The sequence below is a fragment of the Prunus persica genome, chromosome G1 (genome assembly GCF_000346465.2).
Source record: "Prunus persica cultivar Lovell chromosome G1, Prunus_persica_NCBIv2, whole genome shotgun sequence".
NCBI lineage: Eukaryota > Viridiplantae > Streptophyta > Magnoliopsida > Rosales > Rosaceae > Prunus > Prunus persica.
The window spans coordinates 29,529,640-29,536,802 of NC_034009.1; the positions used below are offsets into that span (position 1 = coordinate 29,529,640).

Below are 7,163 nucleotides of genomic sequence, written 5' to 3' on the forward strand. Positions count from 1 at the left end.
TGTTTTTTGGTTTGATTTCAGAGACAATTCAAATTCAAAAGTTCCAATTATTTTATTTCTATATATTTTATGGGATCAGAAATTTGATTTTTGGTTATCTCCAACTGTACCTGAATATGGTTCTATAGATGATGTTCGGCCTGTTCTACCCCAAGGATCTCAAGAGAATCATGGAAATCATGAAACAGAAAGGAAAGAAATAGTGCAAAGAGAAGGAGATGCTGTAAAAGTTCAAACATGCTCTGAATACTCACAAGATAGTTCTCACAGATTTCTGGTCCAGATGGGAAATCAAAGCCCACTCCTCCTAGTCAAATTGGATTCAGAGACCATGCAAGTGTTGGCGGAGGCCAACAGCTGACATTGTTAAGTGTAGAGGTATATAACAATGTTATCCCAAAAAAAAAGAACGAAAAATTAGCGTCCACCTCTTATTTATTTTGCATCTGATTTAGCAAATCCAAATGATTTTTTGTAAAAGATTTGTGCTTATTTAATGTACTGTGCTATTTAAAAAAATTCTTTCTCATCTTGCTTTATGTAAGAATATCGCGATTAACCTTTGTATATGTTCTTTTGTTTAAAAAATTAATTAATTAATTAATTAAATTTCCTTGTAACCTTCACTGGTTCAAATAATTTATGAGCATTTGCACTAATACAACTTGAATGCAACATTGGGCGACAGGTTCAGGCAGAATCAAGAGGAGATCTTCGACCTGATCCTCGGTTTGATGCCATCAATTTGATCTCTCTTGCTATTCAGAAATATTTTTTTTGGGTCGAACTATTCAGAATGATATGCTCATTGGACCCAGATGTTTTGATGGGTTGGGATATACAAGGTGGTTCTCTTGGGTTTTTAGCAGAAAGGGCTTCACATTTTGGTATAGGCCTACTCAACAAGATATCTCCGGTACCATCTGAAACCAAGATTTAGAAGTTCCGGAGAAAGCAATACCAAAAAAAAAAAGGGAAATAGCTTAAAATGCCACCCTTTTTATAATTTTAACTAAAAATACCACCCCTTCCCAATTTTTTTACAACTACCACATATAAATACATCTTTATTGTGGAATGATTGTACCCATTTCAGTTTTTCAGAAATTGGGTTCTCTCTCAACTCTCTTGGCTCTATCTCTCTCTTCAGCCCTTCTCTCTCCCTCGTGTAACTTTCTCTCTCTCCGACGCAATCGTCTTTCTCCCTCAGCGGTGGCTATTCATCCAAGCTTAACTCCACGGTTCACATCCACGAGGTACTGTTCATCTTCCTTGTCTTTGAAATTTGGGTTTGTGAATTTGGTTTATGGTGTATGAATTTGTAAGAAATTGATTTAGGGGTTTCTTCGAAATTGGTTTTGGGTTTTAGGGTTTAGGGGTTGCTCAGAAACTGGTTTAGGGTTTATGGGTTTCTTTGAAATTGGTTTAGGGATTTCTCTAGGGTTGAGGGTTTATGGGTTTCCATGAACTGGGTAATAACTCACACCCACTCTCACTCGCTCGCAGACACTCTTCACAAAAATCAAACTCTTCATTTTGTCACAGAAAGTTTGGACTTTGTTCACCTTTGTCTGGGTAAGTCCCAACTATCCATATTTTTTGATGAGATTTTAAGCTCTGGGCTCTGTGATTTCTACAAGAATTAATTCCACAATATTCTGATTTAATTGTTCAAATCAAAGCAAAGGAAGGAACGTTGTTTATGGATGGGTAATTGTCAAAAACGACTTCTGGAATCTACATGCTTATAATCAAATTTTGCATATGGATTTATGGGATGGTTTTGGGTTCCCTGTAATCTTTTGAGAATGTTTTGTTTATGGCATTTTTAAATGGGCTTGATTTTTGGTTTGGTAGAATGCATTTGATTGTGGTTTGGGTGATAGAGTGGTGGAGATGCAGATGGAGGTGTGGGTACTTTGTCTCTGTTAAAAGAAAATTGCAGGTTTATGGTTTGGTTTAAACAATTGTGTGGTTGTGTGTTCGCTTTAGGTGTCAGTATCGTGATGCAAAGGAGACTGTGTTTCTAGGTTTAAATTCAGTGTTTCTATGTACATAATTAGGTGATTTCTTAATATTTCTATTAGGTTATTTCAGTTTGTTTTCTGTTTGATTTGGAGAGCTGCGCTTGGCATGATTGTTTTCTTTAAACTTGGTTGATTTAGGTTTGGCTAGAAGGTGCTGGCAATGGCTACAGCGACATATCCACCACTACCACCGTATTATAAGCTCTACAAAGATTACTTGCAAGATCCCAAATCAGCTCCGGAGCCGCCCTCTCCGATTTAAAGGACATGCATTTGTTATGGTGACAATTACACTATGAGCTTTTCTCATTCTTTGCATTCTTCCTGTCAAAATTTATATAAACTGTGTAATTTGATTTCTGAAAATTGCTTTTGTCACTAATGACTAGATGCTAGAAGTTTTTGTGAAAAGTAAAGTTTGTTGAATTTACTGTTTGAAGAATGCCATCTCTCCTTTATAGTAGTTGCTTTACTGTTTGAAGAATGCCATCTCTCCTTTATAGCAGTTGCTTTAGCCAGGAATGTCATATATGACCTTTAAAGTTGTTGGCTTTGAATGTTGAGTTTGGAAAATGTGTAATTCTATAATCTACTGTGTTGATGTTATCAATGTATGATTTCTTTGTTTTCCTTGTAATCTCTTCTTAATTAGTTTTATCTTATTTTATATAGACTGATGACATTCTTCCGAGCTTGGAAGATCAGGGAGTGCATCAACTGTATCCAAAAGGCCCAAACATTGGTATGCCTCCCTCCGTTCTAGTTTTAATTATTTGTATTGTCATGTGAAATTACTGCTCTTGAAATTTCTGATTGATTGCCATAGTTTTCTAGGCTATGGCGTATATCCAATCCATACTAGAAAATGTTGTCATGCATGATAAATCCGACATTACGACTAAAATATGAACCCTTAATGAGCCTTCTTTAGTGCAATACAAATGTCCTCTCTAGAAAGGAGAAGAGTGTTAGGGGGTAAGTATCATCTGGTTTGCAGAGCATGATTTTATTGATAATAACTAACAAGAAACAAATAAGAACTGCCTGTGCACATACGTGTATGTCTGTTTATTCTAGTGTCTATATATATATATATATTGTGCATATGCATGTGTTTGTTTTCTGCCTCTAAAATGTTTTATGCTTCTCTGACAAAAATTGTGATCCTTCTTAGATTTTAAGAAGGAACTGAGGTCACTTAACAGAGAATTGCAGCTGCACATTTTGGAGCTGGCTGATATTCTTGTAGAGAGACCTTCACAGTACGCGAGGAGATTGGAAGATATATCTCTTGTCTTCAAGAACTTGCATCATCTTCTCAACTCATTGCGTCCCCATCAAGTAAGATAGTTTTGGGTCTTAGAATGCACTGTATTGGTTTGTGTTTTGAGGTACTTTATTTTGTAATGTATTTTATCAAACAGGCTAGGGCAACGTTAATTCACATTCTAGAACTTCAGATACAACGTCGTAAACAAGTTGTGGAGGATATAAAGAGGTATGCTTTCAACAATTACTGGAAATATTTGTGGTCTGAGGCTGAAATGTTTTGCTTTGTTTTCCAAAATAGTTGAAAGAAAATTTCTTTGTCCTTCGATCATTGAAATGAATCGCTTATATAGCATTTTATTTAGAGTAAAAGTACTTGAATCTACTAGGCTATTCTTTTGGTGCATTGTAGAAGTTGTTAAAAACTCCCATGTTCTTGTATGTGAGGCATCGAAATGTTGATTTTTAGTTTCTTTCAACCTTGAATTATGAGGTTAAAAGTAAACTGCGGTGTGTGCATGGTCAGTGTAAGAGTTCGAAGATGCATACAAATTCTTTAAATCTACTGGTATTGTGACTGTGTAATCAATCTGCCATGTGGATTGGATGTTACATAATTGCTTGTGACTATTTGCTTCACTTTCTTGTTTAGGAGGAGAGAAGAAGCACGGAGACTTCTCAAGGAGTCTATTGGAACGTTGGAGGACACCGACGCATCTTTTGTGCTAAAGTAAGGGTGTGTGCTCATGTTCGTTCTGCCGCCGATTGAAGCCTCTTGGAGAGTTGCATCTCAATACCTTCATCATGCTTCATGTATTAGAAAAATTATAGGTTCAATTATCATTGTAATCAAAGTAAAAGCAATTTGATAGCGTGCATGATACTGTTCTCTCTTGCTCTGCTGCTATGAAATTCTTATTTACCGATTGGCAAAGAAGAAAACATAGTTTCGACAAAGTCAATAGATCATTACAAGAACCCTAGAATACACTAGCGGAACTAGGACAAAGGCTACAGTGGGCTGTAGCCTAGGGAGGTTTTGGGGTTAAACAAAAATCAAACCTATATATTTGCCTCATTTGAAATGCAGAGCAATAGGCTCTTTAAATTGTAGTCTGTAATGGATGTCGGATGTACTTAAAGATGTCGGATGTCCCCACTGATACTTAAAGATGTCGGATGTACCCCCTCCAAACGAGCATGTCAGTTACCCTATTGCATGTGTATTGTACTAATATTGCCTTTGTATTGCATAGATATTGTATGCATATTGCCACCCTATTGTATGTATATTGTGCTACTATTGCTGTTGTATTGCTGTTATATAACTCTAATATTGCCTCTCTAGTGCACGTATATTGGCCACATATTGCCATTATATTGTATGTATATTGAGTACGGCTTATCAATGGGTTTACAGTTTAGGCCCTATTTCATTCAAAAAGAAGACGAGGACGAGAACGAAACAACGTGCCTTTCAAAAACAGGCAATCAGATGCATAATAATTGCACCGTAAGACATTGTAAGAAATTATTTTTAAAAATAATGTACACAAAAAGGAAGGTATGAATAAATATGCAAATGCTTCGTGATGGGTTGAAGAAAAGGATGATTACATTTGGTGGTTTGATTATGTTTGGTGATACGATATGTTCTTCATCTTAATCTTCTTCATATATATACTTGTTGTATTATTAATTCACACAAATTCATCTCGTAATCATCCAACTATTAAAGCTAAGTAAATGAAATGAAACAAAAGAAGAAGCCCAAAATAAACAGAAACAACAATTTCTAGCACCTTTTTATTGCCTCTCTATCACTACTGTATCACCAACCTATCACCAGTTTATTGCGTTTTAGGCAGAAACAAATTATGCACTTCCTTTGTTTTTTATTTTTGACATATGTCCATTGTTTGACCTCCATTTTCCTGTAAGGAAAACAAAGAACACATGAATTTAATTTGGAATGGATAGATAGCTTTCCATTAAACCTTTTGACCAAAAAAAGTAAACAGCAGAGCTTCTCCTAGCAAGCAAAGGCAGGATTGAGTTGATGACCATTAGTTCAAACATTATGTGATCTAATAGGGATAACAAATTTTGGGAACAAGTAATGAATCTTCAAAACGATAAAGAACAACTAGTAAACTAATTTATGCATTTTAACTTTGCACGGGTCACAGCGCTGAACATGATATTTGGTAACCATCTCTATACTTAGGGGTCACAGTGCTCAACATGATATTTGGTAACCATCTCTATACTTTACAGTTATGAAATTGACATGTACATTTCTTTTCCCCAAACTAAAGGTTTTTAAAAATTCCACAAAGTTTATGTATAATACTTGACTGTATGCAAACTCAAAGAATTCGATTAATGTATGAATAACAAATAATTATTCATATATGCAAAAGTCAACCACATGACTTGAAATTAGAAATTCTCACTGCACATAAATCCACCATTACTACATACAAATAAACATCCACAATTCCATAAGGCATAAGGCAAATTCTAAGGGATACACAAGGAAAGAAAGAAAAAAATATTTCCAAGAACAGCCAATGAGAAATAATGTTACAGACCAGAAGCAAACAAGGCAAAGTTAAACCACCATTCTTAAGACAAAAGGCACCAGACAATTTCTATTTATTGAATCAGCTCACAAAAAATGGTCGATGTGTATCACTTCAGGTCTCTCTTTGTCTAGATCAATTCATTAATTTGCCATTGCACTTCTGATATCTAGGAAAATCCATTGGCTCAAAAGACACCATCAGCTTCAACTCTGAAATTATGCATGGTTGACTACACAAGTTGTTTTGACCTCCAAACATGGGAAAAATTCTCAAGCCTGCAAGTACGCATAAAACTTCTCAAGAATGGAATGATAAACAAACTCTGCGAAAAATAAAATAAAATACTACATGTAAAAAAAAATAAAAAGATAATTAAACTGAACACAATAACTTACAGCAATATTTAGTAATCTAATTCATGGATACAAAGAAAACATTGACTTGATTTGCTTTCTCTTATGAGCTTTAGTATTATTAAACTGCAGCATCCTATTAAGTGCCTACAAGAATCGGAAGATATTTTCTGAAACCCCATATTTTTAGAATAAATAAAGAGAAAACAACATCAGCAAAATTGTTAAAACATTAGTCAAATTGTTGAGAATATAAAATCTCACATCCACTATTCTAAGCCTTGCATTTCAATATATAAAATTATGAACCTCTTCAGCCATTATCACCATAGTACTGGACTTCGCTGACAAATAATGCATAACAAGTGGATGTTGCAACAAGTGGATGTCTCATCAAATAGAACTTTGTAGCTAAAGGAATATTAATTACATGATACATATGCAATAAGCAAAGGAGCTGGAAATTAAATGAAACCAGGATGGGCAAATCTATTTCTTCAATCACAGAAGCATTTAATGGGTAAATTGAACAAACAACATATAGGTTCATGGGCTGAGGTAGAATTTCTTCATTCATCGTTAGCCACCTTAGTCCTTAAGAAGAAGAAATACATTAATCCCTAACCCTCCTCTTCCTCAAATTTCTATCCTTCCATGCCTTGAATTCTATCCCTATTCATGCACCCATGACATGATCAGTCAAAGAGCAGTATCAACAAGCTACAAAAACAAGTCTCCTCATGACCCATTCGAACCATGCTCAAATGACACCCAAAAACGCAAGAATCAATCCACAAGAATAAACCCATTCAATGTTTCAAATACGGAATCATCAGAATCAGACAATTTCAAAGGAACCCCTCAACCCTAAACCAATTTCAGACAAACCCCTAAATCCTAAATCAATTTCAGAGAAACCTCTAATC

At 35.1% G+C, this 7,163-nt stretch overlaps 1 pseudogene; it reads left to right on the top strand.

The window, feature by feature from the left end:
- LOC18793054 lies at nucleotides 1,626-4,631 on the top strand (annotated as a pseudogene).